The sequence below is a fragment of the Sus scrofa genome, chromosome 1 (genome assembly GCF_054392235.1).
Source record: "Sus scrofa isolate SSC_HxYL_T2T_F1_AM1 chromosome 1, Sscrofa_HxYL_maternal_Yorkshire_Landrace_v2.0, whole genome shotgun sequence".
Lineage (NCBI taxonomy): Eukaryota > Metazoa > Chordata > Mammalia > Artiodactyla > Suidae > Sus > Sus scrofa.
In genome coordinates this window covers 185008875-185022804 of record NC_139383.1, presented here as the reverse complement: position 1 = coordinate 185022804, position 13930 = coordinate 185008875, and the positions used below count along the sequence as shown (strand labels likewise).

The 13930-nt window shown below is 35.4% G+C and overlaps 1 long non-coding RNA gene across 2 annotated transcripts in view; it reads left to right on the top strand.

Annotated features, from left to right (window-relative positions):
* Positions 1–13930, top strand: part of LOC110257011 (uncharacterized) — a 301414-nt gene that overhangs the window by 124425 nt on the left and 163059 nt on the right. The gene's annotated exons all lie outside the window — the stretch shown is intronic.

The window sequence follows — 13930 nt, the reverse complement described above, 5'->3', positions numbered from 1 at the left end:
CTAAAACTCTTGGAATTTTCTAAATGATAAGAGTACTATGAGCATCTTTTGTTCTCATGAGGCAACTCGGGTTTGTGGATAACTTTATAATTTAGGGTGCTGATCATCAGAAAGATCAAGTTGTGATTGGAAGCTTGTAACTTTCAGTCTCACCTCTATCTTCTGGAAAAAACAGAGGGGCTGGAAAATGAGCGAATGATTGATAATGGAGGCTACATGAGGGAGCCTCCAAAAAATTTCCAAAAGTTTAGGGTTCTCAGAGCTTCTAGGTTGGTAAACACATCCATCTGCCAGGACAGTGGCACACTATAACTCCATGGGTATAGAGGCTCCTATGCTCAGGACCCTTCAGAGCTTGTGCTAGCTATCTTATCTCTTCATCTGGCTAATCACCTGTATCCTTTACATATCTTTTATAATACAATAAACTGGCAAATGTAAGCAAAGTTTTCCCAGAGTTCTGTGAGATGTTCTAGCAAAGGATTGAATCTAAGGAGAAAGTCAGAAGTTCTAATTTGTAGTGAAATGGGACAAAAGTTGTGGATAATCTGGAGACCTGCTGCTTTAATTGGTGTCTGAAATTGGGAGCAGTCTTGTAGGACTGAGTCCTCAATCCATGGGATCTGTACTAACTCTAGGTGTCAGAATTGAAATGAATTGAAGAACACTGAGTTAATATTGGGGAATGGGTTAGTGTGGAGAAGAAAACCTACATATCTGGTGTCAGAAGTATTATGTGGTTGCAGTATGAAAGTAATAGTGGAGAAACACAAGAGCATTTTTTACCTGTAAATACATACATATATGCAGGAACCTTACGTAAAAAGTAGAATAGATTATTAGATATATAAGATAAATCTTAGGAGTTCTCATTGTAGTGCAGTGGAAACAAATCTGACTAGTATACATGAGGATGCAGGTTGGATCCCTGGCCTCGCTCAGAGGGTCAGGAATCCAGGTTGCTGTGAGCTGTCCAGATGTAGCTTGGATCCTGTGTTGCTATGGCTGTGGCATAGGCTGGCAGCTACAGCTCTGGTTCAACCCCTAGCCTGGGAACTTCTATATGCTGTGGTTGAAGATTTAAAAAGAAAACAAAAATTTTAAATCTTAAATAAATTGAGATTTGCACCATATTCTGGTTGATAAAATTATGAGACAGTATGAACTGTCTCAATTATCTATGAGAATATTAAAAGATTTTTCCATCATTTGGACTTTTATTATATTGTTAAATTTGTCCATATCTTTCAAGTAGTATTTAAGCCCCACTTGTGTTTTAGCTTATGTAATATAAAAGCATTTAATATTATAAAACAACATTTTTCTGAATTTAAGATTATTTTATTTCAATCTTCCAGTAAATATAAAAATAAACAAGATAAATTATTTTATTATATTGGGTTTCATTTAAAATTACTAATAATTTACTTAAAGTTATCATCAAATGAAATCTTAATGTGCACAGAAATATTCCTATGCTGGGATAAGCTTTTATTTTGAAATATTTATGCCTTAGACCAATTCATGTGCCTAAATAATTATATGCAAATTAATATAAAAAATAAAAATGTAATCATTTTTAGAGCAAACTTAAATGTATGAATTTTTTAAATGTCATTATTAAATTAATTGAGTCCAATCTATAAATTAAACCTTCAGTTTCCATTTTGCCATTTTTATTTCCAGAGTAATCTTTGGTATAAACTCATTTAATGGGACAAAAGGGAAGTTATACAATTTATTTCTTGCTTAACTTGGAAATTTCCAGAGTAGGGCCAAGGAGGAGAATATTGACTAGAGAAACTACCTTTGGTTATGCAGCTTGCCCACTATTCAAACACTGTCTTCTAAAGTAAATACCAACTAAAAGGTCATACATAATTAGAAATATAACCTTTCTTCAATTAAACCATATCTTCTTCCTGTGCCAACTCCCTGGCATGTTCATATTTTTGTGATGGGAATGTTTATGAATGGTTGAATATTCTCTATTCATCAGGATTCTTTTTCTCTCTGATCTAAAAATTTAGATTTTTAAAAGTGGTATTGATCTAAGTACACTTTCTTGCCCATGTTGCTTTCTCTATAAGCATTACTACCCATTAATTGTTTTTGAATTGACAGCTGTTACAAGCAACTCTCACACTGGTTAATTATCAGACAGTGGAGATTATATATTAATATGATTCTTTGATCAACTCAAAAAACATGAAGGCTTTTGAGGATGACATCTACCATATGTGGATTTCATTTTATACACAAAATAAAGCCTGATATAAAATTCCAGCAATTCATGAGGACCGTTATACTAAGAAGCATAAGTGCTCCAAGGCATTTAGCATGCAGAAAGAGACAGTACACTTTATTAGATTTTGTCAAGGCAATGCAGCCAAATAAATACTTTTCTTAGAGTGTTCTGGCTATCTACAAAGGCATAACATTATTTTGCATGATAGGAAGGGCTACTAAAAAAAATCTCTGATCTCATAGATTCTCTCTCATAATATACAGAATTCCAAGTTAAATTGTTAAACTATGATTTCAGCAAAGGGTAGCAAGTCATAACTTAAGGCAATTTATGACAAACTATTCATCAGATTATGATAGTGGATGCCAAAGAGGCAAAGAGAGGGATTTTTGTTTTGTTACCTGATAGAAAAGATAAGAGCTTACATCATAAATGTCTTTACTCTTTCCACCTTTCTCCTTTAACCTGCCAATGCACCATTGCATTTGACAGTAATTGTGTACTACAAAAAAAGATCAAGTATAACCTATGGCTAGTCATACAGATAGCTTCATTGTTCCTCAAGAAGATCGAATCAGGAAAAACCTTGAATAGGCCCAATAAGTGAACATAGGAAATTTAAGCAGATATTTCAGTGTCTTAGATCCACATCATGACATAGAATAGGTCAAAGGCTCAGTGTAGGCACATCCCATTGGCCCCATTGACTCCTTATCCAGTGGGAAAGGCGTGGTCAGAGTAAAGCCAGAACTGGAAATTCTTAAAGACAGTGTCCAGGACAGTGGTCCTTTTTTCCCCAGGTCTGCAGTAGAACTGTGCTCCTTATTTAAGTGTTTTTTTTCCTTTAAAATGTTCTGCTGATCTATACATATTTCCCTCAATTTACTTATTGATATGTACTAACTAGTACTTTTTAACAGCTAAAATATTTCCTTCTTCAATATAACAAAATTATTTTCTTAGCAATGTTATATATTTATATTACATCTAAAATATATAGCATCTGTGGATTTATTAATGATGGCCCTTCTGACTGGTGTGAGGTGGTATTTCATGGCAGTTTTGATTTTCATTTCTCTAGTAATCAGTGATGTTGAGCATTTTTTCATGTACTTTTTGGCCATCTGTATATCTTCTTTGGACAAATGCCTGTTCAAGTCTTTTGCCCATTTTTCAATTGGGTTGTTGGCTTTTTAGCTGTTGAGTTGTATAAGTTGTTTGTATATTTTAGAGATTAAGCCCTTGTCATCATTAATAAGTCTACAAATAAATGCTGGAGGGGGTGTGGAGAAAAGGGAACCCTCCTGCACTATTGGTGGGAATGAAAGCTGGTACAACCACTGGGGAAAACATTGTAGAGGTACCTCAGAAAAATATACATAGAACTACCATATGACCCAGCAATCCCACTCTTGGACATATATCCAGACAAAACTTACCTTGAAAAAGATACATGCACCTGCATGTTCACTGCAGCACTATTCATAGTAGCCAAGACATGGAAACAACCTAAATGTCCATCAATCAATGATTGGATTAGGAAGATAGGGTGTATATATACCCAGTGGAATACTACTCAACCATAAAAAAGAACAAATTAATGCCATTTGCAGCAAGATGGATGGACCTGGAGACTCTCATACTGAGTGAAGTAAGTCAGAAAGAGAAAGACAAATACCATATGATATCATATATCTGGAATCTAAGATCTGGCACAGATGAACCTTTCCATAGAAAAGGAAATCATGGACTTGTAGTATAGACTTGTGGTTGCCAAGGGAGGGGGAGGGAGCAGGATGGATTGGGAGCTTGGGATTAATAGATGCAGACTATTGCCTTTGGAATGGATAAGTGATGAGATCCTCCTGTGTAGCACTGGGAGCTATATCTGGTCATTTATGATGGAGCATGATAATGTGAGAAAAAAGAATGTATACATGTATGTGTAACTGGGTCACCATGCTGTATAGTAGAAAATTGGCAGAACACTGTAAACCAGCTATAATTAAAAAAAATAAAAATCATTATATTAAAAAGTAAAATAAAGATAAAATATATAGCATCAATAAAATATTTTCTTTTAAAATATATATTTTTAAAATTAAGCCTATAATAAGTTTCACATGATAGCATTATGAACTTTTTGATGATATTTTGTTAAATATATTTTTTAATCTATTGGCAGTACTTAAGAATGGATGGCATAAAACATAATGAGATTAATTGAGCAAATATAACTCCAAGCATTGCATAGTAGTAAAGATGTGATTTTCAGTTGATTAGTATTTTATTATTGTAATGGCCTATGAGAAAATACATATATTTCATTTCTTGGAGTTCCTTCAATTACACTATTATGATTCAAAGCTCTTTTGATTTCACTTCAAATTGGATTTTCATTAACCTAAATTTTACTCACCTTTTACTTCACCTAAATGTATAGAAATATTATTATTAGCTCTTTTCTGTTGTATCTTAATTATCTTGATAATTTTAGATTTTTGTAGCTAGATCTAGAGACTTCAGTGTTGAGACAAATTAATTGGGTAAAATGGGGAGTTTAATTATTCATAAGATAAGGAACCAAATTCCATGATGCTTTGCTGGTTTACATGGTATTAAATGGTAAAGATGTCTAGATATGTGATGCCATTAACAGTATTTTTTATAATTCTAGGGGAAATTAATTTTAAGTTTTATATATATATATATGGCTTAATTTTGAGAGAAGATTATGGAAAGTTTATGTTTATTATAGACTTTTGGTAGTTTATTTGGATAAAACAATTCATTAATCCCAATGACAGGAAGATAACTCAGCATAAGGAAGTGTTCTCAAGTGGAGAGACATGTGTTTTCTCCAATGGCAGAGCTTGGTAATTCCTTGCTGCCCCTTGTTCATATGGTAAATTGTGAAACAAATTCTTGGCTGGATCATAAGGTGAAAATGTGGCAGCGGAAAAATCAATGATGTACATTCTCTACTAAATAGGGAATATGACCAATTCTCTCTTGACTTAAAAAGAAAGATTCCTAAAAACTTTTTCGGCATGGTTGGGAGAAAAGTGATTTCACAGGAGTTTGATGATCTATTCTTGTCAATCAGATTGAAACCTCTTATGTTAATAGTAGCATCATACACACATAAAAAGTCTGCTGACACCAAAGTGATATGTGACCTTATTTAAATTGATAAATACGGTATGTCTTTGGGAGTTCCCCTTGTGGCACAGCAGAAATGAATCAGACTAGTATCCATGAGGATGTGGGTTGATCCCTGGAATCAGTGGGTTAAGGATACAGCATTGCCTTAAGCCACAGTGTAGGCTGCAGACACGGCTCAGATCTGGCGTGGCTGTGGCCAGCAGCTACAACTCTGATTCAATCCCTAGCCTGGGGACTTCCATATGCCATGGGTACAGCCCTAAAAAGCAAAAAATAAAAAAGGCTTTTAAATTATAAAAGATATTCATTGAACTATACACTTCTATTTTAGCCCAAATTTTGTTCTGATTTTTCCCCTCTAGGCTAAAGCTGATGAATTTAATTGTGCACCTTTGAGAGTCATGAAGAAAAATTCTTAGTGTTAATGCTTTAAAATTGTTGTCAAGAAATAGCATGTAGTATCATAAAATAGTGTATTAAGAAGCATTATTTTAATTATTTTGACAAGAGAATTGGTTTGGGAATCAAGAGATGTGGGATTATCATGTGTAAAATTTGGTAATATCTAGGCCTCTTTCAGCCCTAATATTCTGTAATATTTATTTGGAAGATAATAAGGAAATAATTTCCTTTTAATTAAAACTATACCCACTAGTAATATTTGACATAAATTGTGCATGGGTGAATCATTAACATTTATTATAATTGAAAGGTACTAATATATTTTCCTGTTCCAAAATATTTCATTCGATGGCATTATTTCTAACCTAATGTTCTTTGTGGATTGTATTTATGGGAACACATATAGACTGAATACATATTTGTGCAATGAATGAGCTCTACATACTTTATTTCTTTTAATAGTTTGGGAGAAAAATTACATTAAACTGCATTCATTCACTTAGTCAACACATTGCCTAAGGTTACAGGATAAAAGAAAGGTACCTTGTCTATCAAACAGGAAAATATTTGTGCTTTCCCTTGGTGTTGCCAAGTGAGGAAATTGCTGGGGAGCAAGAAGCAGTGAGAAACACTTGAAAGATGCAAAGTCACCAAGACAAAAGACAGAGTCCAATGTGAACTATATATTGTTCTTCTCAATTTGATAAAAGACAAGCCCAAATATGTATTTTAAGCAATGTTATTAAATGGTGGGATATTTATTTTTTATGACTTCTATTTTAGGATGCAGGTAGAAATGAAAATTTCCTTTGACAACTTAAAAAAATTAATGTGTTTGGTGTCATTATATATTGGTTTATATGCCTATAATGAAAGCCCTATTCTGGATTTTTGTGTTCTAGCACTATAAATTGAAACAGCCATTAGTTCTGATATAATGTAAGTTTACTGATTCCACTTATTACATCCTTCTCTGGTAAACTTGTCTTATTCAGGTATATTTTACAAAATTGGACACCAGATCAATAGAATCAAAAATTTGGTTTCATTGTAAAACAAATTAAGGAAATTTTATTTCCCTCAGAAATTTGAGAAATTTCAGTAATTTTGGAAATAGCACAGAGATTTAAGACCCCTTCAGTCGATTGTAGACTGAACTGGAATATTAAAGTTTATCTTCAGCCTAGTCCAGCTGCCTCCAGGTTGTATGTAAGCCAGCATTGTCCTTTGGGTCCTTATCAAATACACTTTTTTCCTGCATGTTAAGAATCTGGAGCCCTAGGCATTACCTGGAAGCTAAAGGTCTTGATTAGACTTGGAAGCATTTTTTTTAGGAAATGTTATAAACTGTTGGTAATCCATTTTCTTTGCTTACATTAAAAATGGAAAAAGTATTTCTTAAAATGTTCTTTTCATTGTTTTCTATATAACAGGATAGGGTATATGAGTTAGGATATGCTAAGAACAAAAGGGGGGAAAAGCACTCAAAATATGTTTGTGGGTAAACCCATTCCTGTGAGATGAGATGTCTTGAGTTGGCTGAACCTCAAACACAAAAACAAAATAAAATAAAACCAAACACCCATAATTCTTCTAAAAGAGAAATTTGCCTTCATTCATAAGTCAATATGTAGTCAAAAACGTTGAAATCAGAAGATGAATGACAAAGCATCCAGGGAATTGCTGTCAATATAAGACTATTGGGCCTACTAAAATAAACAAACAAAAAAAGGTACAAATAATTGTTTTATTGTATCTAAGTATCTAATAAAATACTAAAACAGGATGGTGATTATTTCTATCTCAGTAACAAACAAGAAGCTAAAAGTTTAAATTGCAGCAGAAAGAATTTGTGTAAGCAATAACAGTTATTTTTTTCTGACTTGAATTACAAACCACTGGAAAGATTAAGCTAGGGTAATTTTTGAAATTTTTAGTTCTTTGCTAGAAGAAAGATTATAATGCATCACTTTTGGTTTTAAGGAAGAGTTGGGGCTAGGAAACTTCTTGAGTTTTTTAATCTATAATTATAGCAATATTTGTATAAATAATTTTTATGCTTTTCCATAAAATTTCAAAACCAAGATTTAGCGAGAGTTCATTTGTTTTAGTGCACTCACTGGTTACAAATAATTTTTAGTCTCTTTTATTTTATTCTTCTTTCACTTTTCAGGATAAAGTGTATGGAAAGTATAGTAGATGGAATACAGAAGAAAAAATAATCAGTTCTAGGAAAACTTTTAACATGATCTACACTGGAATATGCCTTTAGAGAATAAAGTAAATTATTTTCATCCTAACAAATGAGAGGATAAAGGCTTAGCTTTCAGCAAAAGAAGGAATATAAGTTACAATGCCTTTATTTTTTTTTCTTTGCTACCCAAATGTAAATCCATTATAAGGTATTCCCTCCTACCAACATTCTCATTTTGTCTTCTGAATACCCTAGAGAAATACAAAATAAAAATTATTTAAACTGTTGAAAATGTGAAACTTGTGTACATGAAATAAGTTACAAAAATATACCAAATAAGTTGTGATATCATTGAACTTTAGTGAAATAGGAACTAAAAACCAAGGAATATGTGTGTACCAACTTTAGAAAAGCCTCAATAGCTTATATATTTTCTCCCAAAACTTTCTTAGTAGCAGCATATCATACTGAAAGGAAAAGATTTGCAAATACAATGAGATGTTGAAAGTCTTTTGAGGGGAGGATTATTTGTTCCCTTATTTGGTCTGTGTATGCATCAGAGGAGAAAGGGGAAGAAGACAGAGGTATGATAAAGAAATTTCTGTCATGTATTTACCATAAGCCTAAGAGAAGTGGGGTGGGATAGACCAACATTGTAAGTCCTTTGTACTACCCAGGCTGGTGGAAACTGTATACAGCTACATAGTATTCCTTAATAGAAGAGATTACATTGAAATGAAAAGTTAGAAGTTAGAATATGGAAAGTAGCAATAGAAGATGTGTTATTCACAATTTCCCTCAGACATTTGTAGCAGAGAATTGAGAAACTTGAGATTGGAAATAAATGAAAAATCAATGAGAAAGAAAAGATGGAGCACTTTTTAACAAATTACCCTCTTCTGTCTTAGAGGCAAATGAATAAGAACTGAGGGATATATTGGATAGAAGAGGAACTGTGTATTGCATTTTTGGACTTTAGATTAAAAGTGATTTCTGGAGACAGGATTAAGATGGCCGAATAGAAGGATTGTAGCTCAACTTCTCTCCAAAAAATAACAAAATTCACAACTAAAGACTGAGCACTCTTCACCCAAATGGACTTGAAACCTTAAAAAAGATATCCTTCTCCAGAAGAAAATGAGGAGGACACATCAAGAGGTAGGAGGGGTGATTTCACTATATAAACAATCCCATACCTCCTGGGGGGGAAGCCCCACAGACTGGAAACTAACTAGTTCACAGAGACTCACCTACAGGAGTGAGAGTTCTGAGCCCCACATCAAACCCTCATGGGCTGGGATCTGACACTGGGAGAAAGAACCCTGGAAGTATCTGGCATTGAAGGCCAGTGGAGCTTGTGCGCAGGAGCTCCACAGGACTGGGGGAAATGGAGACCCCATTCTTAAAAGGTGCATAGAGAGGGACGGGATTAAGATGGCGGAATAGAAGGACTGGAGCTCAACTTCTCTCCTAAAAACAACAAAATTCACAACTAAAGACTGAGCAATCTCCACCCAAATGGACTGGAAACCCATACCCTACTCCAGAAGAAAAAGAGGAGGTGACATCAAGAGGTAGGAGGGGTGATTTCATGATATAAAAAACCCCATACCTCCCAGGTGGGAAGTTCCACAGACTGAAAACTAACTGGTTCACAGAGACTCACCTACAGGAGTGAGAGTTCTGAGCCCCACATCAAACCCTCACATGCTGGGATCTGGCATTGGGAGAAAGAGCACCTGGAGCATCTGGCATTGAAGGCCAGCGGGGCTTGTGAGCAGCAGCTCCACAGGACTGGGGGAAATGGAGAACCCATTCTTAAAAGGCACACACAGATTTTCACGTGCACTAGGTCCCAGGGCAGAGTGAGGTTTCCACAGGAACCTAGGTCAAACCTGACTGCAGTTCTTGGAGGACATCCTGGGAAAACAGGGGTGAATGTGACTTGTTGTGAAGGAAGGACATTGAAGGCAAAGCTCTTGGGAATATTCAGCAGTTGCCTTTCTCTGGAGGTGGCCATTTTGGGAAAATCTGGTCCCACCCATCAGTCAGCCAGCACTGAGAAGCCCCAGGGCAAACAACAATCCAGCTGGGATAATAGCCCCACCCCTCAGTAAACAGGCTACCTAAAGAGCCTCATGCACACAGCTGCCCCTAATCCCATCCAGAGACTAAGCCCCACCCACCAGAGGGATTAGAATTGGCTCCACCTACAAGGGGGCAGGCATCAGCCCCTCCCATCAGGAAGTCTACAGCAAGCCCCCATACTGACTTCAGCCACAAGGGGGGCAGACACCAGAAGTATGAGAGGCTAGAGCTCTATTATAAAAAGGTCACCACACCAAAAACTGATAAAAATGAAAAGACAGAGAACTATAACTCAGATGAGGGAGAAAAGAAAAACCCCAGAAAATCAGCTAAGCCATGAAGAGATTCTCAGCCTCCAGGAAAAAGACTTTAGACTGTTGATGCTGAAGATGATGCAAGACATTGGAAAGAAACTGGAGGCAAAGATGGATAACTTACAGGAAACACTCAGCAAAGAGATACAAGATAGAAAACTTAAACAAGAACAGATGCAAAATACAATAACTGAAATAAAAAATTCACTAGAAGCAGCTAACAGCAGAATATAGGAGGCAGAAGAACAAATAAGCAAGGTGGAGGACAGATTCGTGGAAATTAAGAATGCAGAACAGAAAAGAGAAAAAAGATTGACAACAAATGAAGAGAGTCTCAGAGAACTCTGGGACAACGTTAAATGCAACAACATCCTTATTATAGGGGTGGCAGAAGGAGAAGAGAGAGAGAAGGGGACAGAAAAAATATTCCAAGAGATAATAGCTGGAAATTTCCCTAACATGGGGAAGGAATCACTCAAATCCAGGAAGCACAATGAGTACCATATAAAATAAACCCAAGGAGGAACACCCCAAGACACATATTAATCAAACTGACCAAAATTAAAGACAAAGAGAAAATCTTGAAAGCAGCTAGGGAAAAGAAACACATAACATACAAGGGAACCCCGATAAGGCTATTGGCAGATTTTTCAGCAGAAACTCTGCAGGCCAGAAGGGAGTGGCATGATATACTTAACACGATAAAAGGAAAAAACCTCCAGCCAAGATTACTCTACCCAGCAAGGCTCTCATTCAGATTTGAAGCAGAAATAAAAACCTTCACAGATAAGCAAAAGCTGAGAGAATTCAGCAACACTAACCCAGCCTTACAACAAATGCTAAAGGAACTTCTCTAGGCAGAAAAGAACAAGAGAAGGAAAAAAAAAAAAAAGAGCATCAAAAACAAATCCAAAGCAGTTAATGAAATGGTAATAAGAACATATATATCAATAATTACCTTAAATGTTAATGGACTAAACACCCCAACCAAAAGACATGGACTGGCTGAATGGATAGAAAAACAAGACCCATATATATGCTGTCTTCAAGAGACCCACTTCACTTCTAGGGCCAAACACAAATTGAAAGTGAGAGGATGGAAGAAAATATTTCATGCAAACGGGGATCAAAAGAAAGCTGGAGTAGCAATACTCATATCAGACAAAATAGACTTTAAAATGAAGAATATTTTAAGGGACAAAGAAGGACATTACATAATGATCAAAGGATCAATCCAAGAAGATGATATAACAATTTGAAGTATCTATGCACCCAACACAGGTTCACCACCATATATAAGGCAACTGCTGACAACCTTAAAAGGAGAAATCGACAATAACACAATCATAGTGGGGGACTTTAACACCCCACTTACAGCAATGGACAGATCCACCAGACAGAAAATCAATAAGGAAACACAGGCCCTGAATGAAGCATTAAACCAGATCGGCTTAATAGATATTTACAGGACATTCCATCCAAAAGCAACAGAAAGCACATTCTTCTCAAGTGCACATGGAACATTCTCTAGATTGATCACATCCTGGGCTACAAATCCAACCTCAGTAACTTTAGGAAAATTGAAATCATATCAAGCATCTCTTCCAACCACAACGCTATACAACTGGAAATCAAGAACAAGAAAAAAACCTGCAAAAAACACAAACACGTGGAGACTCAACAATATGCTACTAAAGAACCAATGGATCACTGAAGAAATCAAAGAGGAAATTTAAAAAATACCTGGCAGCAAATGACAATGAAGATACGACACTCCAAAACCTATGGGATGAGCAAAAGCTGTTCTAAAAGGAAAGTTTATAGCAATGCAAGCTCACCTCAGGAAACAAGAAAAATCTCAAATAAACAAGCTAACTTTACATCTAAAGCAGCTTGAGAGAGAAGAACAGAAAAGACCTAAAGTGAGTAGAAGGAAAGAAATCATAAAGATCAGAGCACCAATGAAATAGAAACAAAGAAAACCTTAGAAAAGATCAATGAAACGAAAAGCTGGTTCTTTGAAAAGATCAACAAAATTGATAAACCCCTAGCCAGACTTATCAAGCAAAAAAGAGAGAGGACTCAAATCAATACAAGTAGAAATGAAAAAGGAGAAGAACAGACATCACAGAAATACAAAGGAACATAAGAGATTAACAACTATATGTAACTATATGCCAATAAAATGGAAAACCTAGAAGAAATGGACAAATTCTTAGAAAGGTACAATCTTCCAAGACTAAACCAAGATGAAATAGAAAAGATGAATGGACCCATCACAAGTACTGAAATTGAAACTGTGATTAAAAAACTTCTAGCAAACAAAGTCCAGGACCAGATGGCTTCACAGGTGAATTCTATCAAACATTTAGAGAAGAGCTAACACCTATCCTTCTGAAACTATTTCAAAAAATTTCAGAAGAAGGGATACTCCCAAACTCATCCTATGAGGCCACCATCACCCTGGTACCAAAAACAGACAAAGATTCCACAAGAAAAGAAAACTACAGGCCAATTTCACTGATGAACATCAATGCAAAAATCTTCAACATAATACTAGCAAACTGTATCCAACAATACATTACAAGGATTGTAGATCATGATCAAGTGGGATTTATCCCAGGGATGCAAGGGTTCTTCAATATCCGCAAATCCATCAATGTGATACACCACATTAACAAACTGAAGAATCAAAACCGTATAATCCTCTCAATAGATGCAGAAAAAGCCTTTGACAAAATCCAACACGCATTTCTGATAAAAAAACCCTTCAGAAAGTGGGCATAGCAGGAACCTACCTCAACATGATAAAGGCCATATATGACAGTCTGACAGCAAACATCATTCTCAATGGTGAAAAGCTGAAAGAAGACCCACTGAGATCAGGAACAAGACAAGGATGTCCACTCTCACAACTACTCTTCAACATAGTTTTGGAATTCCTAGACACAGCAATCAGAGAAGTGAAAGAGATAAAAGAATCCAAATTGGAAAGGAAGAAGTAAAACTATCCCTATTTTCAGATGACATGATACTATATGTAGAGAATCCAAAATACTCTACCAGAAAACTGTTAGAGCTTACCGACGAATTTGGCAAAGTGGCAGGATACAAAATCAATACACAGAAATCGATAGCATTTCTATATACTAACAATGAAAAAGCAGAAGGAAATCACGGAAGCAATCCCGTTTACGATCACATTCAAAAGAATAAAATACCTAGGAGTAAACCTACCTAAAGAGACAAAAGACCTGTACTCTGAAAACTACAAGCTACTGATGAAAGAAATCAAAGATGACACAAATAGATGGAAAGATATACCATGTTCTTGGATTGGAAGACTTAATATTATCAAGATGACTATACTACCTAAGGCAATCTACAGATTCAATGCAATCCCTATCAAATTACCAAGGACATTTTTTCACAGAACCCGAACAATATATTTTAAAGTTTGTTTGGAAGTGCAAAAGACCCAGAATAGCCAAAGACATCCTGAAAAAGGAAAATGGAGCT